We start from the raw sequence: 25,580 nt of genomic DNA, 5'->3' as shown, positions 1-25,580 counted from the left end.
AGTGCCTAAGGCCCAATTTTTCAGCCCCTGTTCAACAGGGACATGTAATTAGAATTCTTGATCTAAAATTTCACAGCAGGGCCCGTTTCTGCGCCCACCAAGAGTATCTGTGAGGACTTACAGTGTTGTGGCACCAGCACCACCACCACCACCAAAGGCCCAATTTTTCTGCCCCTGTTCAACAGGGGCATGTAATTACAATTCTTGATCTAATATTTCACAGCAGGGCCCTGTGAGGGCTTACAGTGTTGTGGCCACAACAACACCTAAGGCCCAAATTTCTGCTGAGTATATAGGGCAGGCCCCTACTTTCAAACATCCAACTTACAAACAACTCCTACTTGCAAACGGAAGGAGACAACAGGAAGTGAGATGAAATCTACCCCTAGGAAGGGAAATTCTCTCCTGTAAGAGTTAATATGGGAAAAACTTTTCTCCTTTCCACTGATGCTTTATCACCAATCCTTGTTTCACAAAAAAACCCAAATTTTCAAAAAACATTTGTCATTGGGACAGAAAGTGAGGTGAAATCTTCTGAAGAGGAGCACAGACAGCAAAACAAATGTCAAATGTCACCCTTCCCTATGGTTTCCAAAAAGCTTAAAATAGATTTTTTGGCTGGAGCTAAACACGTTAAAAATGAACCAGTTAACAATTACAAACAGATTCTACTTAACAACAAACCTACAGTCCCTGTCTTGTTTGCACCGCCTGTATACTGCTGTTCAGAGTATATAGGGCCTGGAGGCCCCACACCTTTCCTTTTTTAATTTGGGTGCGGGGTTCCCCTAATATCCATACAAGACCAAGGGCCTGGTAATGGACTGGGGGGCACACATGTCGTTTGTCTCACTGATTTTCATCCATATTGCCAGGACCCGACATTACATTAAAGCCGCAAGCAGTTTTAAAATGACTTTTTTTCCTTTAAAAATGACATTTTGTGCAGGGACTGTTCTAAGCACGGGAAACACTTTACAGGCATTCTATAGACACCCCCCAGGTACGATATTTAAAGGAATAATTCACTTTTTTTTTACTTCAAGCATCATTAAAATCACTGCTCCCGAAAAAATGTCAGTTTTTGACCGTTTTCCCCTGGGGCAGGACCCGGGTCCCCAAACCCTTTTTAGGACAATACCATGCAAATTAGCCTTTAAAATGAGCACTTTTGATTTCGAACGTTCGAGTCCCATAGACGTCAATGGGGTTCTAAAGTTTGTGCAAATTTTCGGTCCGATCGCAGGTTCTGGTGCGAACTGAACCGGGGGGTGTTCGGCTCATCCCTAATATTAATGTTGAAGATACATTTTTCCACAATGCCTATAGCTACAGAAGTAGATAAGGATTTGTTTTCAAGTGCTTTTACCACTTCTTAGAATATAGTAACTATTTTAATGTGCATAATCTGGGCAATTTTTTAGTTTTAATAAATTTTTATTCAATGTCAAATGTCAAATAGAAGAACATAAAAGATGGAACTATGCAGAGACAAATAAGATGTTTACCATGAGAGCTGATTTTAGTAGAGAACAGTGTAATTCAAAGAAAAACATAACACTTGCAATAATAATAAAGTACAAAAGAGAACACCTCTTCGATCTATGTATGAAATACATCAAGAGTTGTGCTGATATCATGCGAACCATGTTGACCAATGCTCGCTAATGGGGATAAGGCAGCCTTCAGAGGCTGAAAACATACGTTCATAAGAACAGTGATTATGCACCAGGGTTATTACTTTGGATAGTAGAATTGGGTCAGTGGACTTCCAGTGGTGTGTAAATGCTAATCTGGCAGCTAGAAGTATGTGAACAGTCACATAACGTAATTGATAGGGGATATTGTCGATACCTATGCTTTACAAGGCAAGTTCTGGAGACGGGGCTATAGAGGTTTTAGTAACGTTACTGATAAGTGTGAATGTTTCTGACCAGAAGGTTAAAGCTTATTGAAACTCCAAAGTAAATGCATTAAGCTGCCTAGTTCACCACAGTTCCTCCAACAGGAAGGTGAGTTCCCACAGGTTGGAGGATCAGGATGCACTAGAGGTTAATGCATCTGACCATTGAGAGGGACTGAACGACCCTTTTATCATTGGTGGAAATTTGACAAAAGTTGTTTTATCTTGTAGAAGATTGAGACAGGTCAGACAGATTTGTCAGAGGATAGATATTTCCATGTTGTTTCGTGTATATAGAGATGAAGGTCTGGATTGTGCATTATGCAGTAGGTTATCTGCATGAATTTAAGGTAGTCTGTGGCAGGAATAGAAAATTCTATTTGCAGGGATGTAAATGGTTTCAAGAGATTGCTGGTGTATAGATCTGAGCTCTGTCTTATACCCATGTTTTGCCATGAATGTGTGGCAAACAGGGCCGTCTTTAACACAGGGCAAACGGGGCACCTGCCCAGGGCCCAATCTTTGTTGGGGGGTCCAAAGCATTGAGCCCACGCTACCCGCGAATTGGGGCCCCGATGACGCTTTGCAGAGCGCACAGAGGTCATGGGAGGCTGTATTCCCAAGCTAGCCAGCAGAGAGGGGGCTGGGCCAGGAGCTCCACTGATGCTCTGACCCCGCCCTATGCAGCCTGTATGCTCAGAACAGAGCAGAGTGGCTGTAGTGAGAGCAATGATTGGAGTGGGAGCGTCAGTGGAGCTTCAGGCCCCGCCCCCTCTATACTGGCTGGGGAATACAGAGGTCTGGGGGTGGGGCCTGGGAGCTCCACTGATGCTCTAACCCCATCCCATGCCTGTATGCTCAGGGTAGAGCAGTTGCAGTGAGAGCAGAGAGTGGAAGCCCCGTCCATGGACCTCTGAATGTATGCAGTGAGCTCGGCTGGCCAGGTATGTCCTTACATCCATAAAATGTCTGACTGCTGAAACTCTGAGCTGTGTTATTCAACTGTAAAGCTGTTCATTGCTAAAAGTTCTCTGACCATCTCCTGTATAATGTCTGCAGTCTCTGATCATCACCTGTAGCATGTCTGCAGTCTCTGATTGTCACCTGTAGGGATGAGCCGAACACTTCCCGGTTCGGTTTGGGGCAGAACATGCAAACAGGCAAGAAATTTGTGTGAACACGCGAACACCATTAAAGTCTATGGGACTCGAACGTGAGAAATCAGAAGTGCTCATTTTAAAGGCTTATATGCAAGTTATTGTCATAAAAAGTGTTTGGGGACCCGGGTCCTGCCCTAGGAGACATGTATTAATGCAAAAAAAAGTTTTAAAAACGTCCGTTTTTTTCGAGAGCAGTAATTTTAAGCAGTATGCAGTATGCCCGTTTTTTTCGGGAGCAGTAATTTTAATCAGTATGCAGTATGCCTGTAAAGTGGCGAATTTTTCCCGTGTTTAGAACAGACCCTGCACAAAATGACATTTCTAAAGGAATAAAAGTCATTTGAAACTGCTTGCGGCTGTAATGTAATGCCGGGTCCCGGCAATATAGATGAAAATCATTGAGAAAAACGACCCCCCGCCCCCAGCCCATTACCAGGCCCTCTGGGTCTGGTATGGATATTAAGGGGAACCCCGCACCTAAATTACAAAAAAAAAAGGCGTGGAGCCGCAGGCCCTAGACTCTGAACAGCAGTATACAGGCGGATCTCCGGGTTACAAACAAGATAGGGACTGTAGGTTTGTTCTTAAGTTGAATCTGTTTGTAATTTGGAACAGGTACATTTTTAAAGTGTAGCTCCAGCCAAAAAATCTATTTTTAAGCTTTTTGGATAACATAGGGAAGGGTTATTACCCCTGTAACATTTGTTTTGCTGTCTGTGCCCCTGTTCAGAAGATTTCACCTCAGTTTCTGCCCCAATGACAATTAGATTTTGAAAATTTTGGGTTATTACGGAAATTAGGATTGGTGATAAAGCATCAGTGAAAACACCTTTTTCCCATATTAACTCTTACAGGAGAAAATTTTCCCTTGCTAGGGGTAGATTTCCTCTCACTTCCTGTTGTCTCCCTCCATTTGTAAGCAGGAGTCGTTTGTAAGTCGGATGTTTGAAAATATGGGACCGCCTGTATATACTATACGGCCTGCCCTATACACTCTGCAGAAAATTGGGCCTTAGGTGTTGGTGGTACCAGAACACTGTAAGCCCTCACAGTTACTCTTGGTGGGTGCTGGAACGGGGCCCTGTTGTGAAATATTATATCAAGAATTGTAATTACATGCCCCTGTTAAACAGGGGACGAAAGATTGGGCCTTAGGCGGTGGTGGTGCTGGCACAACACTGTAAAGTCTCACAGATACTCTTGTTGAGCACAGGAACGGGTCATGCTGTGAAATATTAGAGCAAAAATTGTAATTACGTGCCCCTGTTAAACAGGGGCAGAAAAATTGGGCTTTGGCACTGGTGGTAGTGGTGGTGGCACAACACTGTAAAGCCTCAGAGATACTTTTGTTGAGCGCAGGAACGGGCCCTGCTATGAAATATTAGATCAAAAATTGTAATTACGTGCCCCTGTTAAACAGGGGCAGAAAAATTGGGCCTTAGGCATTGGTGGTGCAACAACACTGTAACCCCTCACAGATTCTCTTGTTGAGCGCAGGAACGGGCCCTGCTGTTAAATATTTGATCAAAAATTGTAATTACACGCCCCTGTTGGGGCAGAAAAATTGGGCCTTAGTCAGTGGTGGTGGTGCCCTGAAACAAAAATATTCTTAGAAGCTATCATCATGAAGATTGAGGAGGAATAGTATAGTCACTCAGCATAACAGGATAGTCACTCAGCATATGCAGTTTTCAAGGGATCCCACATCCATAGAAAAATCAATCGGTTACATCAGCATCTGGTGCTTGGTAGCTGGTGATCCAAGACCGATTCACTTTTATGAATGTGAGCCGATCAACAGAGTCTGTGGACAGGCGCACTCTGTGATTGGTTACAAAGCCTCCAGCAGCACTGAATGTGTGTTCAGAAAGAATGCTGGATGCAGGACAGGCCAGTAGCTCAATTGCATATTGAGCAAGCTCTGGCCAGTGGTCCATCCTCAAGACCCAGTAACCCAGTGGATGTTCTGTTGGAAAGGTCTCCATGTCTGATCTTGCCTCTAGATATTCCTGCACCATGTAATTCAGACACTGGCAATGGTTGCTGGAACTGATCAGACCTTGGCACTGAGGACTGAAGAATGTGTTGTCCAGCACCAGGAAATTGTAACCTTCCAGGATCTGGAAACACATTGCACAAACCTTTCTGCAAGGACTCCTGAAGATGTTTCATCCTCTGCTCCCTCTGCGAAGGCTGGATAAGTTCTGCAACCTTACCCTTGTAACGTAGATCAAGAAGGGTTGCCAGCCAGTAATGATCCCTCTCCTTGATACCACGAATACTAGGGTCCTTTTGCAGGCTTTGCAGGATCAGGGAGGCCACGGAGCGTAAGTTTGCAGAGGCATTCGATCCTGAGTCCTCTGGGTCACTAAGGATCACATGATCCTCAACCATCTCCTCCCAGCCACGTACAACTCCATGGGTTTCTGGGGACTGAAAATGATCCCTTGCAGACTGCTGCTGTTGCTGAGTGTTATCCTCCACCTCAATGCTGACACAGTACTCCTCTTCCTTCTCTTCTTCTTCCTGTGTGATTGTTGGGCCCGCAGGAATACTATCTGGATAAAGGGGGACTTGAGAGGTAAGGAAGTCCTCCTCTTCCTCCCGCTGTTCTGCCTCAAGTGCCCTGTCCATTATTCCACGAAGCGTGTGCTCCAACAGGAAGACAAGAGGGACAGTATCACTGATGCATGCATTGTCACTGCTCACCATCCTTGTGGCCTCCTCAAATGGTGACAGGACAGTGCATGCATCCTTGATCAGTAGCCACTGTTGTGGCAAAAAATAACAAGCTCCCCTGACCCTGTCCTGGTGCCATACTTGCACAGGTACTCATTGATGGCCCTCTGCTGCGTGTGCAGCCGCTGCAGCATTGCCAACATTTAGTTTCACCTGGTGGGCATGTCACAAATGAGGCAGTTCTTGGGAAGGTTGCATTCTCTTTGAATGTCAGCCAGCTGAGCACTGGCATTATATGACCGGCGGAAATGACCACAGACTTTCCTGGCCTGCCTCAGGAGATTCTGTAAGCCCGGGTACCTGTTCAAGAACCACTGCACCACCAAAATCAGGACGTGAGCCAAATCAGGAAACATGGGTCAAGTGTCCCTGTCAGAGGGCGGAGAGGAGGTTGGTGCCATTGTCGCATACAACCATTCTTGGCTGAAGCTGGCGTGGCGTCAACCACCTCTGAGCCTGCCCCTGCAGAGCTGCCAGAATCTCTGCCCCAGTGTGGCTCCTGTCCCCTAAGCAGACCAACTCAAGCACCGCATGGCATCTTTTTGCCTGAGTGCTTGCATAGCCTCTTGAACGCCTACGGAGCACTGCTGGTTCAGAGGACAAATCTGCAGAGGAAGAGGCCATAGAGGAAGAAGAAGAGGAGGGGTGGAGGAGAGAGCTGTGGCAGAATCACCACTACTAGCATTTTGGAGGTGTGGTGGCAGAACAAGCTCCACCAATTCTGAACCCTGTCCTGCATCCTTCCCAGCTGCCAGCAGAGTTACCCAGTGCGCCGTGAAAGACAGGTAACATCTCTGTCCATGCCTGCTGGACCATGAGTCAGCAGTAATATGCACCTTACTGCTGACTGCCCTGTCCAACGAGGCCAAGACATTGCCTTCCATATGCTGGAAGAGAGCCGGAATGGCCTTCTGTGAAAAGAAATGGCGTTTGGGAACCTGCCACTGAGTTACCGCACATTCCACAAATTCACAAAAGGGGGCAGAGTCTACCAGCTGAAAAGACAGCAGCTGCAGTGCTAGCAATTTGGCCAAGCTAGCATTCGGACGCTGTGCATGTGGATGGCTGGGACCGAATTTCTTTCGACGGTTTAGCAACTGGGGTAGGAAAATTTGCCTACTAAAATCGGATGTTGGTGTACCGCTAGCAGATTGGCCGCAAGTACTTGGGACACCTATTTCTATACCTTCATTCCTCTCAGTGCAGGTTTCTGAGAGGACTGGAGGTATAGTGGGGTTGGAGATCCCAGCTGATGAGGAGCAAGGAGAGGTCCGCCTTGTTCTTTGATGTAGATCTTTTAAGTGTTGTTGCCAATGGACTGCATGGGAGGTAGTCATATGTCTGGTCAAGCATGTAGTGCCCAAGCGGCTGCTGTTTTGGCCATGCTTGATATGCTTCAGACATATGTTGCAAACAGCAACAGTGCAATCTGCTGCACACATGTCAAAAAAGACCCACACCAAAGAACTTTTCAAAATATGCGGGTAGTCAGCAGCGCCCTGCACCTGCTTAGCTCTGTGGTGTGATGCAATAGGGTGGCTGCCCTTAAGCTTCCCCCCTGGAGGGCATCCTGCCTCATTGGAGATGTGCCTCCTCCTCCTCTTCCTCCTCTTCTCTTCTATCAGGCACCCAAGTAGAGTCAGTCACCTCATAACCCCCTCCCTCCTCGCCACTGAAGCAAACTTGGCACTATGCTGCAGCTGGGGGAATATGACTGCCAGTTTCTTGACCTTCTTGGGCACCCCCTCTCTCTAGGCTCACGTTACTCCCTTCCTCAACCTGGGTACCGTACCATCATCGGAGCCTTCAAATCGCTGCGTATCCTCCTACAGCATGGGTGCACAGTACTGTGTACACCAACAGAAGTCAGATATAGGCTTGGCTACACTGGATGCAGTGTATATATATATATATATAGGAGACTGTCTGTATATATATATATATATATATATATATATATATATATATATATATATATTAAATACACTGCAGCTAACTGAATAACCTGCCTGCCTGAAGTATATTAGAAAAAGTACACCAGGAATCGCCTGCAGTCAGATATAGCTAAACTGGATGCAGTGGATATATATATATATATATATATATATATATATATATATATATACAGTATCTCACAAAAGTGAGTACACCCCTCACATTTTTGTAAATATTTTATTCTATCTTTTCATGTGACAACACTGAAGAAATGGCACTTTGCTACAATGTAAAGTAGTGAGTGCGCAGCTTGTATAACAGTGTAAATTTGCTGTCCCCTCAAAATAACTCAACACACAGCCATTAATGTCTAAACCGCTGGTAACAAACTTGAGTACACCCCTAAGTGAAAATGTCCAAGGTGGGCCCAATTAGCCATTTTCCCTCCCCGGTGTCATGTGACTCGTTAGTGTTACAAGTCTCAGGTGTGACTGGGGAGCAGGTGTGTTAAATTTGGTGTTATCGCTCTCACTCTCTCATACTGGTCACTGGAAGTTCAACATGGCACCTCATGGCAAAGAATTCTGAGGATCTGAAAAAAAGAATTGTTGCTCTACATAAAGATGGCCTAGGCTATAAGAAGATTGCCAAGACCCTGAAACTGAGCTGCAGCATGGTGGCCAAGACCATACAGCTGTTTAACAGGACAGGTTCCACTCAGAACAGGCCTTACTATGGTCGACCAAAGAAGTTGCGTGCACGTGCTCAGAGTCATATCCAGAGGTTGTCTTTAGGAAATAGACATATGAGTGCCAGCATTGCTGCAGATGTTGGAGGGGTTGGGGGGGGGGGGTCAGCCTGTCAGTGTTCAGACCATACACTGCACACTGCATCAAATTGGTCTGCATGGCTGTCGTTCCAGAAGGAAGCCTCTTCTAAAGATGATGCACAAGAAAGCCTGCAAACAGTTTGCTGAAGACAAGCAGAATAAGGACATGGATTACTGGAACCATGTCCTGTGGTCTGATGAGACCAAGATAAACATTTGGTTCAGATGGTGTCAAGCATGTGTGGTGGCAACCAGGTTAAGAGTACAAAGACAAGTGTGTCTTGTCTACAGTCAAGCATGGTGGTGGGAGTGTCGTGGTCTGGGGTTGCCTGAGTGCTGCCGGCACTGGGGAGCTACAGTTCATTGAGGGAACCATGAATGCCAACATGTACTGCGATATGCTGAAGCAGAGCATGATCCCCTCCCTTCAGAGACTGGGCTGCAGGGCAGTATTCCAACATGATAACGACCCAAAGCACACCTCCAAGACGACCACTGCCTTGCTAAAGAAGCTGTGGGTAAAGGTGATGGACTAGCCAAGCATGTCTCCAGACCTAAACCCTATTGAGCATCTGTGGGGCATTCTCAAATGGAAGGTGGAGGAGCACAAGGTCTCTAACATCCACCAGCTCTGTGATGTCCTCATGGAGGAGTGGAGGAGGACTCCAGTGGAAACCTGTAAAGCTCTGGTGAACTCCATGTCCAAGAGGGTTAAGGCAGTGCTGGAAAATAATGGTCATCACCTGCAGTATATTTGCAGTCTCTGATGCTCCCGCAGTATATTTGCAGTCTCTGATAATCTCGCATAGTATTTGTTTTAATGTATAACTTTACTTGCTCAATTATTTGAAAATGCTCCACTTCTCAGTCAGTGGTAATAATGTGCATTAACCTGTAGTAACCAATCAGTGAACAGTAGTGATCTGCTGTAATCTCTAGCAACCAATCATTGAGTGGTAATGATGTGCTGTAACCCCTAGCAACCAATCAGTGAGCGCTAATAATGTGCAGTAACCTCTAGCAACCAATTGGCAAACAGAAATTATGTGTTGTAACCTATAGCAACCAGCCAGTGAGCGGTAAGGATAGGCTGTAACCTCTGGCAACCAATTGCAATCTCTGCGTGATCTGCTGCAGTAAACTGATTCTGAGTCCACCTGATATTTTTTGTATGTAATGGGGGGGGCCCAAGAAAATGTTTGCCCAGGGCCCAATCAATATTAAAGACGGCCCTGGTGGAGACATTAGGAATAAGTAGAGAGAAATTGGATATAGGTGCTGAAATTTTACAAGGTGTATCCCCTTTGGATGCCTTAAGATAAAGTAATTGAAGGCTGCTACCGTTGCAGCAATAGTGGGGGAGTAAGATAGACTAATAGGTTTTATTTTGGGTTTGCTGATGAGCCATACACTTAAATCCTGACCCAGGATCTGCGTAGTTTCAATGTCTCGCCAGGGACACATGGAGGATTTGATAAACCAGGTCTTAAGTTGTGCTAGGATGGAAGCAGTTTGATAGTCTCTAAAATCTATGTACCTGGCTCCTCCTACTAGTCTAGTCAGGTTAGCTCTAGAGCTTCTGGCTTTCGTGTTTTGCCACACAAATTTACCCAGAGTAGATTTTAAAGAAGTAAAACACTGGTTTAGTAAGTTTGATACCTATATATGAGATAGAATCTATAGCCCATATAAACGGGTAGGTTTTGCTCAAGGTGGAATGCTGCTCTGATGATAACCCTAGGGGGCAGTATAAAGGAATTTCCTTATCAAAGCCAGTGATTTGTCAGGATTGGTTAGCATAAGAATGACATCTTTGGCGTACAGTTTGTATCATGGTTAAGCAGAGAGATTGGCCTGAAGTTTTGGGGAGAAGTGGGTTCTTTACTTGGCTTCGGTAAGGTGATAATTAAGGCATTTAGCATTTCTGAAGGAAAAGTGGCTGAGGAAGCAGCGACATTGAATACCTGGGCTATGTGTTCTACTAGTAAAGGTTTTAACTGTTTGTAGTATTCTCCTACAAAACCATCTAGGCCAGGAGCTTTCTTGTATGGAAGGGAATCAATGGCCTTCCCAATTTCAAATACTGTGAATGGAGCATTGAGGGTTGTCAATAGGTCATTGGATAGGCTCGGGAGGTGGACAGAGTCAAGGAATGTCTGAATAGAGGTGGTATCTGGTTAATCAAGGGTTTTATTGCTTTTCAGATTATATAGAGTAACATAAAAGCGCTGAAGGCATCTGCTATAGCCTGCGGGTCGAATAATTTCTGTTTAGTAATTGGGTGATATTTAATTTGTAGTGCTAATAGTTTGCCTGCTTTATTACCACTCACATAGGATTGCATTTTGAGGCGCTTTTGATATATTTGTCAAAGTTTTCTAAGAAAATAGAGCGTAGTTCAGTGCGTAGTGTTTTGGCTTTGAGCTCCGTGGAAGGCCTCTGTTAAGAGAATCTGTGGTCTGAATATCGGCTAGTAGCTTGTCAATGCACTGCTTCCTTTTCCGCTTATCACATGCCCCATATTGTAAGAAGAGGCCTCGCATATAGGCTTTATGTGCAGACCAGACAATGTGAGGGTTAGATACGGAGTCCTTATTGTGTCTAAAGAATTCCTCTAGGTGTTTACGTAAGGAGTTCGCATAGGGGTCAGACTGAAGGATTTGGGTATTCATTCTACATAAGGAGGTGGGAGAGAGCTTAAGGCTGTCCTCAATGGTGATGCAAATCGGAGAGTGGTCCGACCAGGTGGCTGTTAGTATGGAAGAAGAAGAAACTTTTTGCACGGTCCATTGGTCTAGTAAGAATAGGTCAATGCGGGAGTAAGAGTTGTGAGAAGAGGAGAATAATTTAAAGTCGCGCTCTTCCATATGCTGGCATCTCCATACATCGTAGAGGCGGAAGGAGGATAGCAGTGGATTTAAAGTAGGTTTACCTCTTTTAGTCAGGGATGTGGGGGTCAAGGAAGTCTCCTCACCAAATTACCGAGCCTTGTTACACTGCCAACACTTTCTTGTGGAGTTTGCGGAAAAATCTTAGCTGATGGGCGTTAGGAGCATACACAGACACAATAGTGTAGGGGGCTGTGTTGATGGAGCCCACCAAGATGATATAGCACCCGTCAGGATCTGTGGTGCAGCTATGAATTTGGAAGGAGTGAGTTTTTGACAGCGAAAAGTATGCCTTTCTTCTTGAGCAGTGTAAATGTTAGTATAGTTTTTGTTGTTAGAATGAGGAGGGTGTGAAGCAATGAAGTGGGTTTCTTGAACCCATAGGATGTCACATTGAGCTTGTGCAGCGAATTTCCAAAGAGATGATCTCTTAGCAGGGTGATTGAGGCCATTAGCATTGATAGACAGAATCTTAATGGTTATGGCGAGGTGGAGCGGGTGAGTTAGGTACTGTTGTATACTCAGAATGGGTGAAAGATACTTGCTTGGGCAAGGTAGATAACTTCTTTGTGGAGTTTACTGGTAGGTAGTTGGGGTGCAAGTGAATGGTGATAACCGAATGAAGGTAGTACAGGAGGGTCTTCACACGACAACCAGACGAGAACTTTGGTTACAGGTCAAAGGGAGACAACTGGAGCAAAACTAAAAAGAAAAGAAAACAATGCTCCTCAGGGGGAAAAAAAAGGACAAACAAGGTAAACAGAGAGCATGATAATTGGGGTAAACCTGGGCACTTTAAAGAGACTCTGTTACTTTGCTTGTTGTTGTTGGAGAACTGCCACGCCCTGCCATTTCTTTGCTTATTATAGTCTTTTTACTAGCATTCTGTGACTAGAAAAAGAAACAACATATTGCATCTGCATCCTCCTCTCCCATCCCCTCTCCTGCTCCATTCACAGAATGCCTTGTATTCTGTGGGGAAAAAGTTTTTCCTGGGAATAGACAAGGAGAGAGAATGGGACAGGGATGTGACTGGAGCCAGGGCCATCTTTAATATTGATTGGACCCTGGGCAAAAATTTTCTTTGGGCCCCCCCATGCAGTTTTACTGTCCACCTGCTCTGAGACATACAATAAATAGCAGCTAGACTCAAAATCAGTTTACTGAATCAGATCAGACAGTGATTGAGATTGGTTGCCAGAGGTTACAGTGTATCATTACCGCCCACTGACTGGTTGCTAGAGGTTACAGCAAACATTTTGGCTCACTGATTAGTTGCTAGAGGTTACAGCACATGATTTCTGCTTGTTGATTGGTTGCTAGAGATTATTGTACATCAATACTGCTCACTGATTGGTTACTGCACATCATTACTGCTTACTGATTGGTTGCTAGAGGTTACAGCACATCATCTCCTCACTGGCTGCACACCATGGACTGGACCTTGATCACCTGTGCACCCCAAACTGTAATTCCTTCTCTGCCTACCTCTGCACACCACACATTACCCTCCCCCCACTAATGTGCTTACCTTTGCAGAACTGGCTGATGGTATGCTTAATGACCACAGTTGTAGGCAGGACTTTCAAGCATGCCCCTTTATCTCCCCAGTGGGTAGCATTCAGTATAGGTGATGGTGGATATGACCTCGGGGGGGATGATATACATATGAATACCACATATGAAGGACACAGCATGAGACTAAAACCTCAAGGGATGAGGGAATTTAAACTGGGAAAGTTGGCAAGTATGAGATAGCTGCTTTGGGCCCCACAACAATGACAGGGCCCAGGGCAGCTGCCCCTTTTGCCCTGCCTTAAAGATGGCCCTGACTGGAGCACTTCAGTGTAACAGATATCCTCCCCTCAGCATCTTGAAATACAGTGCTCTGTGTATGAGCCAGCTTGTAGCAAGATATTATTTTTACACAAGCAGCAGCTGTCCACACCTAGTATACTTATTATTATGGCTAACTTACTTAAAGTGTGCATTTTTGTAAATAACATTTTTACACAGAGTTCAGCTTTAAAGTGTCACTTTTGTCTGCTTCTTCGTTCCTCTGCTATCAGCATAAATCACTTCTGACCAGATTTCCTGACACCAAGAGAAAAATGGTGACGGGGAGGGACCACCAGCTGATTTACATCTCAGCTCTGTTCTTGCGTGTTGTGTTAAGGGGGGTGTCTCTCTTCCCTCCAATCAGCTGACAGAGCTCTCCTCACTGAGCTCTGCACAGTGTAACTTCAACTATCCGCCCCCTTTTTTCTGAACTCTCAGACAGGCTTTAAAATTCAGCACTTTGAACAGATGTAGAGAAAAGAGGGCTTCAGATAGACAGGTACAACCTATATAGGAGGATTTGTTTCATCTCTGTTTATCGTGTATTATGAGGCCAGTCACAGGGTATATGTAAGAGTTTACAACCACTTTAAGAAAATATGCTTTGCAAATTGTTTTTCCACCCCACCCCTATAAAAATAATAGCAAACTCAAAATAAAAGAACGCAGAATATATCCACTGGACATGTGGTCAGGGCTTATAGTTTATTAGTACAGTAGTTACCAATATTTGTTCTATAGTAGTTTACCAGTTGTTTTAATTCTCTGTCCTGTTTTTGATGGATTTTTTTTTATATTTTGTATATTCTACGTTTGTACTTTGCTTAGTTTTTGTTATTGCTTTCCTTTTCCATCTTATATTGTAAGATGGACACTGGGGCTGAATGGGTTAAGTTTTTTTCCCCAATCCTTTGAGTTCTTCAGGGAGATGATATTTATTGTTTTTATTATATAGTTAGCTATAACTTATGCCCTTATGTGCTAAAATGCGCTGACAGCATAGGTGTGCGCAGCCTATTGCATTAGGGTGTGCACCCCAAAGCTCAAACACGTAATACCGATCACTCACAATGAAAGAGAATGGGCCGGTAAGTTACATATTTACCGCCCCCTTCCCCTACTCATCCTAAAACATCCCCACAGCAACAGCCAGAGGGAGAGGAGAGTTGGGAAGCCGGCAGCACTGCGAGGGGAAGGAGGGGGGGAGCCAGGGCAGTAGGGGGGATCTGTGCTGCACAGTGTGATTAGGGTGTGCCTGGGCACACCTGGCACACCCTGTGCGCACACCTATGGCTGACAGCTTCATGTATGCTGGAACTTTATCACTGTTGGTAAGTTTCTATCAGAATGTGGGAATAAAAAATCAAGCAACTGATTGCACTATGTATTGCAAAGAAGGTAAAGCCAGTTACAGATGGAAAATACTTAACATTTAGCTTTCCTGAAGTGTTCTGAAACATATTTAGTTATCTGCCCAGCAAGAACTCTATCTTAGTAAGAATACAGGACATCCATTCATCTGCAGGAACAATTGAGATGCATGTGTCTGATATGGCACAAAATATAAGAAAGAAGCAAGACACTGCTTTGAAGCAAGCTTCTCTGTATTGTGTCGCACATGATAACATAATGATATCGCTCGCCTTGCTGTTGTTGCAACATACTGTACTCTGATAATGACCACATTTATGAAAAGCTCTGCTGCCTGAAATTAATGTCAGGAACTACAAAGGCAAAAGATATTGCAGCTGTCTATATATATATATATATATATATATATATATATATATATATATATATATATATATATATATATATATATTTTTTTTTTTTTTTTTTCAAGCAGAAGGAATCAACATGAAAACAATATTTTGTGCAACAACTGATGCTGCTCCTTCAATGATAAGAAAACAAAGGGGATTTATCAATTTACTTAAAGACATTCAGTATATACAGTATCTCACAAAAGTGAGTACTCCCCTCAAGTTTTCGTAAATATTTTACTATATCTTTTCATGTGACAACACTAAAGAAATGACACTTTGCTACAATGTAAAGTAGTGAGTGTTCAGCTTGTATAACAGTGTAAATTTGCTGTCCCCTCAAAATAACTGAACACACTTAATTAATGTCTAAACCGCTGGCAACAAAAGTGAGTACACCCCTAAGTGAAAATGTTCAAATTGGGCCCAATTAGCCATTTTCCCTCCCCGGTGCCATGTGACTATGTGACTCTTTAGTTTTACAAGGTCTCAGGTGTGAGTGGGGAGCAGGTGTGTTAAATTTGGTGTTATCGCTCTCACTCTCTCATACTGGTCATTGGAAGCTCATGGCAAAGAACTCTCTGAGGATCTGAAAAAAAGAATTGTTGCTCTACATAAAGATGGCCTAGGTTATAAGAAAATTGCCAAGACCCTGAAACTGAGATGCAGCACAGTGGCCAAGACCATACAGCAGTTTAACAGAACAGGTTCCACTCAGAACAGGTCTCGCCATGGTCGGCCAAAGAAGTTGAGTGCACATGCTCAGCTTCATATCCAGAGGTTCTCTTTGGGAAATAGATGTATAAGTGCTGCCAGCATTGCTGCAAAGGTTGAAGGGGTGGGGGGGTCAGCCTGTCAGTGCTCAGACCATACGCGACATATTGCATCAAATGGGTCTGCATGGCTGTCGTCCCAGAAGGAAGCCTCTTCTAAAGATGATGCACAAGAAAGCCAGCAAACAGTTTGCTGAAGACAAGCAGACTAAGGACATGGATTACTGGAACCACTTCCTGTAGTCTGATGAGATCAAGATACATTTATTTGGTTCAGATGGTGTCAAGCGTGTGTGGCGGCAACCAGGTGAGGAGTACAAAGACAAGTGTGTCTTGCCTACAGTCAGGGATGGTGGTGGGAGTGTCATGATCTGGGGCTGCATGAGTGCTGCCGGCACTGGGGACCTACAGTTCATTGAGGGAACCATGAATGCCAACATGTACTGTGACATACTGAAGCCGAGCATGATCCCCCCTTTGGAGACTGGGCCGCAGGGCAGTATTCCAACATGATAAGGACCCCAAACACACCTCCAAGACGACCACTGCCTTGCTAAAGAAGCTGAGGGTAAAGGTGTTGGACTGGCCAAGCATGTCTCCAGACCTAAACCCTATTGAGCATCTGTGGGGCATCCTCAAACAGAAGGTGTAGGAGCGCAAGGTCTCTAACGTCCACCAGCTCCGTGATGTCATCATGGAGAAGTGGAAGAGGCAACCTTTGAAGCTCTGGTGAACACCATGCCTTGCTTTTGTTGCTGGCTGTTTAGACATTAATGGCTGTGTGTTGAGTTATTTTCAAGGGACAGCAAGTTTACACTGTTATACAAGCTTTACACTCACTACTTTACATTGTAGCAAAGTGTCATTTCTTCAGTGTTGTCACATGAAAAGATATAAAATATTTACAAAAATGTGAGGGGTGTACTCACTTTTGTGAGATACTGTTTATATATATATATATATATATACACACACACACACACACACACACACACATATATATATACATTATTACCAATAGAATTGGGACGCCTGCCTTTACACGCACATGAACTCCCAGTCTTAGTCTGGTGGGTTCAATATTGAGTTGGCCCACTCTTTGCATCTATAACAGCTTCAACTCTTCTGAGAAAGCTGTCCACAAGATTTAGGAGTGTGTCTATGGGAATGTTTGACCATTCTTCCAGAAACGCATTTGTAAGGTCAGGCACTGATGTTGGACGAGAAGACCTGGCTCGCAGTCTCCGCTCTAATTCATCTCAAAGGTGTTCTGTCGGGCCAGTCAAGTGCCTCCACCCCAAACTCGCTCATCCATGTCTTTATTGACCTTGCTTTTTGCACTGGTGCGCAGTCATGTTGGAACAGGAAGGGGCCAGCCTCAAACTCTTCCCACAAAGCATGAAATTGTCCAAAATGTCTTGGTGATGCCTTCAGAGTTCCCTTTACTGGAACTAAGGTGCCAAGCCCAACCCCTAAAAAACAACAGCACACCATAATAACCCCTCCACCAAATGATTTGGAGCAGTGCACAAAACAAAGTCCATAAAGACATGGATGAGCGAGTTTGAGCTAGAGGAACTTGACTGGCCTGCACAGAGTCCTGACCTCAACCAGATAGAACACCTTTGGGATGAATTAGAGTGGAGACTGTGAGCCAGGCCTTCTCAGCCAACATCAGTGCCTGACCTCACAAATGCACTTCTGGAAGAATGGTCAAACATTGCCATAGACACACTCCTAAACTATGTGGACAGCCTTTCCAGAAGAGTTGAAGCTGTTATAGCTGCAAAGAGGGGGGAAACTCAATATTGAACCCTACAGATTAAGACTGGGATGCCATTTCAGTTCATGTGCGTGTAAAGGCAGGTATACCAATACTTTTGGCAATATAGTGTATATAGTATATATACAGATATATACACATTTCCTGGCTCCGCGTCATGCCAGTAACACTACTGTGCCCCTTGACCCTGTATAGGACATCCATGTATAGAATGAATAAAAAGTAGGAAATACTTGAGGACAGCATTCCTTTTTTTGTCCTCGCCCTGGATGTCCTTGATGTCTTTTTGTGTCTTTCCTACCGTTTGGTCTACTAAGTGGAAGGCTTTTTGCTTGGAGGTAAATCCTCCTGAAGGTAGGTACTCCTGGTACCAGAGCTGTGCAATTAACATATTATAGTTGAATGCAGTATCCTGGTAGCTATGCAGCCATCCTGGGTCTTCCTTCTTTCCTTCTTTTCTCCTGGTTAGGGCGCATAAGCTGGCTATTTAGGCAGCATATTTTCCCTTAGCAGGGATGGTTATGGCTTGCATTCCACCCCCCATTCGACTGTGATCCACAAGGCTGTTGCCTGACGCTGACATCACAGGCCCCTCCCCTGGCTGCATTCCCCATAGTCCTGAATGGCAGACAGCTCCTGTACACAGTTGGAATGGGCGCATTCTCCTTGAGATCTCTGCTTCCTCTCTGACTATTGGCTGCAGGCTCTCCTGCTTCCTATGCTGTCAATGAGTGTGACTTAAGTGATTTAGATTCTTCCCAGCTGTTTCCTCTCTTTGAATTCTATTGTGTTGACACTGGCTTGTTGTTTCAGCCCTTGCATGCTGTTGCTTCTCTGAGCTGCCTGGAGCTGCTGCCTATCTCTGCTGACCTTCCTCCTCTACCTGCCTGACTGCTGGTAGTGTGGTTCCATAGTCCTACTATTTCACTGATTTTCTTTTCATGACACTATTGTTATCTTGTTATCTGTCTCTCCTCCTTTTAGCCCAGGGTGAGCTCACCTGCTCATGAGGATTAGGCAATGATGTTGACTGTAAGGTAGGAACCCCCTTTGTCGGAGTAGTTCGCTTGCTAGTAGTTCGATTTCTTCCATTGTTTCCATTTTTTTCCATTTTTTTTTCCATTTTCTCCACTTTTTAATTTTCTGTTCCGTTGCGCGGATACACCACTCATATTTCAGTCCTAGCAGCACTAGTTCGCTTGCTGTCATGAATCTGTTACTGATGAGTCCATCCTATCTTTTCCTATGTTATCAGGGGGAAAAGTTCTGCGCACAAAGGATGCAAGAGGGTTATTTCTGCTTCTAGTGATCAACGCTTGCCCCCTCCACATGCCTCCCATTCTAAGGCTAGATGGAGGCGGTATTATATGCACTATCATTCTTTGTCTGCCTCTTTGAGTTCTTCCTCTCAGTATTGCTAACAAGATATATTCTATTAGTACGTGTGAGTTAGGGGTGGGTGTCGCTGCCTATAAATTAAAAAGTGATCTTAGTGAATCACTCTTCTTATATGAGAGTGCACCAGGTGTGAGAATTTGGAGTGCTCAAATACTCCACCTTCTAAAGATAATAAAGCCTTGTGTAAAAAATGTGCATTCATCAAAATCCCATTATATATATTGACAAGATTGAATATTCCTAGAGTCACCTCTTAGACATAAATTGTAAATGGATAAAAAAAAAAAAACAGCACATGCAAGTGTTTCTAGCTGCACTCAAAGTGGTAAGTGTGACCTTTTTAAAAAAAATTTCAACTAAACACAGTGCAAAAACAAAACCAAAAAAGAAGAAAATCAATGTATATATCAAATGTTAAAAGGCAGTCCAATCTTATGTGGTCGCTGATAACACAATTTTCAAGTAACTTGTGCAATGTTCAAAGTGACTTGTGCTGGAATTCATTTCCAATCCTTGAACAGAGTGATGGCTGACTTTTGTGCTCCCCTTTTGAATCCCTACTCACCAGATCCTATCACCCCTATCACCATGTGGTGGTTGCCAGACCGATCACTCCCTCCTTCCGCTACATCCTCAATAAAAAATATCAAAAGTAAACAAACTTTTTGATCCTAGCGCTCAAATGGAGAAAAACAGTTTTAACGCACTTGTAGCTGCCGTTATAATCTGAAAACCAAGTTAAAACTACATGTATACCTTCTTAAAACACAAAAGTATTAACAGCGCTTTATGATGAATACTCATTCATACTAATGATTTAACATTATGTGCTACATCTGTCCCCTGTTCAGCATACCAATCATATGTCAACAGCCTTCCCAGTAGCTGTAACTCAACTTAGTGAAAAGTGCTGGGTCCTATATGTGTTAAGCATCAGAAAGGGTACAAAGATGAACTATATAAGACAGTTAAAATTTAAATTAAAAAATCAAATAAAATTCCAAAACATGGTAAACAGTTCCTGGTAGTCAAAATCACGTGTAAAGTGCAACGTGCTGAATAAGCATCAGAAGGTGATAAATCCCCTATTTGAGTGACATGACGATAGCAGGGAGAGGCTTCTATATTGAGTCTTAAAGGTTGTCCTTAGGTTGGTATAGAGTGTTGTACCTCCACCGTATCACCTCGTGGTCAGCCCCTTAGGTGTAAATGCTTACCAGAAGGATGGATTCAATAGAGCCTTAACATATGATTGGTATGCTGAACAGGGGACAGATGTAGCACATAATGTTAAATCATTAGTATGAATGAGTATTCATCATAAAGCTCTGTTAATACTTTTGTTATAAGAAGGTATACATGTAGTTTTAACTTGGTTTTCAGATTATAACGGCAGCTACAAGTGCATTAAAACTGTTTTTATCCATTTGAGCGCTAGGGTCAAAAAGTTTGTTTACTTTTGATATTTTTTATTGTTTTTGCTCCACTATACCTATAGCGATCATGGATTCCATTAAGTTTCTAAATAATAGACAGGTTAATCTAGCTCTTCTCCCATGAAGAACAGTGGGAAGATAATGAGGACTTTTTTGATACTCTCAGCTCATTGGCTAATACCCTGGAAAAACAAATACGTACTTGGTGGGATATACAGACCTTTGAGCAATACCTAAAAGAAAAAATTACTGTATTTATTGGCGTATAACACACGCCGGCGTATAACACGCACCCCAAGTTTAGGAGGGAATTTTAAAGAAAAAAACTTTTTAAGGAAAAAAACTTACATTTAAATGCATTCCTTGTCCAGTGTCATTTGCAGCCTTGTGTCATTTGCAGCCTTGTGTCATTTGCAGCCTTGTGTCATCTGCAGCCTTGTGTCATCTGCAGCCTTGTGTCATTTGCAACCTTGTGTCATTTGCAACCTTGTGTCATCTGCAGCCTTGTGTCATTTGCAGCCTTGTGTCATTTGCAGCCTTGTGTCATTTGCAGCCTTGTGTATTTTGCAGCCTTGCCCAGTGACACTGCAGCCTTGTAGTGTCACTGGCGTTTTTAAATATGGCACCGCTGAGAGACACAGAACCAGTCCTGTGACTCTCGGCGGCTCTCGGCTGCTTTTCAGCTTCTCTCGTAGCCCTGTGGGCGAAGCCGAGAGCCGCCGACATTCATACATAGCCGAGTGTACTCTGCTAGGTTCGGCTAGCTCCGCTCCGCTCACAGTCACGCCCAGTCCCTGTGTTATGTCCATCATTGGGCGGGACTGGGCGTGACTGTGAGCGGAGCTAGCCGAACCTAGCCGAGTACACTCGGCTATGTATGAATGTCGGCGGCGATCGATCCTCCGCTCACAGTCAGCGGGGGATCGGCGGGGATCGGCGTATAACAAGCACCCACGATTTTCCCCTGATTTTAAGGGGAAAAAAGTGCATGTTATTTGCCGATAAATACGGCATTATGCGCAGTTTGACGTGGGAAGTCAGCCCACAAGATGGCTTAGATGATGAAGAATCAACATTGGAATGGTTGAATTTCTTCAATGGAGTGGGCCTCAAACTTCAACAGTTAGTACTAGATCGTAAAAAGAAAAAAATGCTATTACTAACTAAAAAGAGTACTGATTTGCAGGGCAAATTAGATCCCATCCAGGGGACACAACAGCTGATTAATTTTGACCAAGAGATAAAAAGGAAGTTGGAGAAAATAGACAGGGAAACCCAAAAAAAGAACCTAAAAAACTTAAAAGAGATAGAACTGATTTTAAGAAAAACACTATTTATCTATGGCAAAATGGTGACACCTCTGCAGTTACACTACAGACTGATATTTCTCACCAACACACTCAGTTTCAATGGACTCAATACTGAATTGGATTTAAATTGCTTTATAAGCAATTATTGATAATATTCCAATTTGATTCTAATCATAGTAGGAAGTATCAGACATCATTGAGGTTTCATTCCCCATATCCATGTAGATTTCCAGTCACCATACATCCTAAACCCCACAAAGACGGAATCAATGTAGTATTCTATCCACTTAAGGACTGGCCACTGTATATATACGTCATCACTTTAAAGATGGATATCTCGGTAACGGCAGCAGATGCTGCCACAACCGAGGTATCCATCTTTAGGGCCGGCGATTCTGTGTACGATAATGGTGGTCTCTGCGGCAAGATCACCGTTATCAGCGGTGGGAGAGGTGCCACCCCCCCTCCCGCCGCTCTCCCGCGCCCTCCGCCGCTTACCGGAGCCGTCGGTAGCGGCGGAGGCGATCAGGTCCTTTCTGTGCCTGGGTATAGAGACGAGTGAGGCTAAGATGGCGCCCACCCGTCTATATACCATAGGACGGCCGGAGCGACGTCATTACGTCGGCTCCACCCACTTCTCTTAAAGGCACAATTTTTTTTGTGTCATTTTTTTAAACGACTTTTTTTTTTTTTTTGCATTTTAGTCTAAATATGAGACCTGAGGACTTTTTGACCCCAGATCTCAGATTTAAGAGGACCTGCCATGCTTTTTTCTATTACAAGGGATGTTTACATTCCTTGTAATAGGAATAAAAGTGATCCAAATTTTTTTTTAAAAACAGTGAAAAAATAAATAAAATAAAGTAAAATAAATAATAATAATAAAAAAAAAAAAAATTTTAAAGCGCCCTGTCCCGACGAGCTCGCACGCAGAAGCGAACGCATACGTGAGTAGCGCCCGCATATGAAAACGGTGGTCAAACCACACATTTGAGGTATCGCCGCGACCGGTAGAGCGAGAGCAATAATTCTAGCCTTAGACCTCCTCTGTAATGCAAAACATGCAACCTGTAGAATTTTTTAAACGTCGCCTATGGAGATTTTTAGGGGTAAAAGTTTGACGCTATTCCACGAGCGGGCACAATTTTGAAGCGTGACATGTTGGGTATCAATTTACTTGGCGTAACATTATATTTCACAATATAAAAAAAATTGGGCTAACTTTACTGTTGTCTTATTTTTTTATTCAAAAAAGTGAATTTTTTCCAAAAAAAGTGCGCTTATAAGACCGCTGCGCAAATACGGTGCAAAAAAAAGTATTGCAATGACCGCCATTTTATTCTCTAGGGTGTTAGAAAAAAAAACAATATATAATGTTTGGGGATTCTAAGTAATTTTCTAGCAAAAAAAAACTGTTTTAAACATGTAAACACCTAAAATCCAAAACGAGGCTAGTCCTTAAGTGGCTATACTTGTAGTGCAGGGTTATGCTAAACACCCTGTACAGTTTGGTATCCCATAACAGAGGAGATACACTCATATATATAACATATATTTTTAAGAGAGGATATACAACATTAACAAGTAGTAACTCAAAGTCCATATACCTAGAGACTACCAACAGGATGTTTAGTGGGTGATAGATTTAGATGATAGACCACTTGTAAATTACTCATAATATCAGGAACAATATGTCTGTTTCACATATAATGCAAACAATGTTTATCAAAAGGTTTCTACGTCTGAACAGGATTATTTTTCTGGATTGGATCCACTCCTATAAACGAGAATAGGAGGGAGACCCAATAGGTATAGCCTTTTAAAAAAATCCATTAGAAATCTAATTTTAATAGTTAGAGAATATATACGAGTTTATTTATTTTTCATTTCCTTTTTCCTTTTTTCTGATCACGACTATTAAATCTAGTCGTTTTAGCAAATACGAGCTAATAACACTCTCATGAGTTGTAGTTGAAGCATCCTACTATAACAGCTCAGCGTGCAGGAAAATAGTTGTTTAATAACATCCAGTGATTGCTATCAGCCTAGGACTAATTATCATTTATTATTGCCTGCACTGATAGGAGCTCTGACCAAAAAGATAACATTGTAATATTGCAGGGATGTTTCTAATTAATCTCACACTGCACGGATACTTGGCAATACCGGCAGAGAGAAGGGAACGTCTGTATGTAGGAAAGAATGTGTATTTGCTGTTGCTGCATTGCTTTACACTAATATTTATATTTTTGTTTACGTTATTGATAATTCTTAGTTGTCCCACATATAATACTGATATGGACTTACAGAAATGTAACTGATTGGTGTCAGACCAGTGTGGATAATGAACAAACCATTGTGGATGGATGGGATGCTGTGCATCAGCTCCTGACCGTCAACAAGGGGGCGGTAAACCAATCGATGATGCTCCTGATGACGTTTCTGATTGAATCCGCCTTTGTTACTATTTTAAGCATAGAGTCATGTTGCGTGACCACTACAGGTTCCCACACCAAGCGTCATCCCGGGACTCATCAAGGTGGGCGGTACGCCAGCACTCCGACCAGCGGTGAGCAGACGCAATTGATGTGACAGGATGTTTTTTACTTGGAACACTGTAATCATAATTTTTATTGGGGGGGACACTTTCTTAATAAACGATTTTACACTATGGAGAGTCTCCCCTATTGTCTTTCATGATACTATGGTGTTAAGTCAGGTTCCGGAGTGAGAGGAAGTGCAATCAGCTGTGGCTCCAGAGCGGATCATTATAATAGAGATTAAAGGCTCTATTAAATCCATCCTTCTGGTAAGCATTTACACCTAAGGGGTTGACCACAAGGTGATACGGTGGAGGTACAACAACCTAAGGACAACCTTTAAGACTTAATATAGAAGCCTCTCCCTGCTATCGTCATCTCACTCAAATAGGGGACTTATCACCTTCTGATGCTTATTCAGCACGTTGCACTTTACATGTGATTTTGACTACCAGGAACTGTTTACCACGTTTTGGAGTTTTATTTGATTTTTTTATTTAAATTTTAACTGTCTTATATAGTTCATCTTTGTACCCTTTCTGATGCTTAACACATATAGGACCCAGCACTTTTCACTAAGTTGAGTTACAGCTACTGGGAAGGCTGTTAACATATAATTGGTATGCTGAACAGGGGACAGATGTAGCACATAATGTTAAATCATTAGTATGAATGAGTATTCATCATAAAGCGCTGTTAATACTTTTGTGTTTTAAGAAGGTATACATGTAGTTTTAACTTGGACTACATCCTCGTTGAGCACAGAGCACTGGAGGATGTAATGGAATCACCAATAGAAATAAAAACAGTGTCGGATCACGCCCCAGTTGCAATGAAGATGAAACTACAAGGGGGAACCTACAGGAAAGCCCCATGGAGATTAAATGAGGACCTAATAGATGATAAGGAAACAGAAAATACTATAATAGAAGAGATCGACCAATATTTCCTGAAAGATGAGACGCCAGAAATAACAAAAGCAACAATATGGGAAGCACATAAAACGGTCAGAAGGGGGAAATTGATCTCTATTGGAGCAAGAAAAAAGAAGGAGAGAGAATATACCATGAAGAAAACTGCAAAGGAAATATACGACCTGGAACAAAGGCATAAAAAACAAGCGGAAGTAGAAACCCAAAGGACCCTAATTATAAAAGATCAATTAAAAGACCTGATGGAGCAGGAAACTAGGAAGGAATTTAACAGAGTTGCACAAGAGAGAAACAAATGGGGTAATAAGCCAGGGAAGCACCTTGCAAAAATCTTAAGGAAAAAGAAGACCTT

The sequence above is a fragment of the Aquarana catesbeiana genome, linkage group LG04 (genome assembly GCF_042186555.1).
Source record: "Aquarana catesbeiana isolate 2022-GZ linkage group LG04, ASM4218655v1, whole genome shotgun sequence".
Classification (NCBI taxonomy): Eukaryota; Metazoa; Chordata; class Amphibia; order Anura; family Ranidae; genus Aquarana; species Aquarana catesbeiana.
This window is presented reverse-complemented; position numbering follows the sequence as displayed.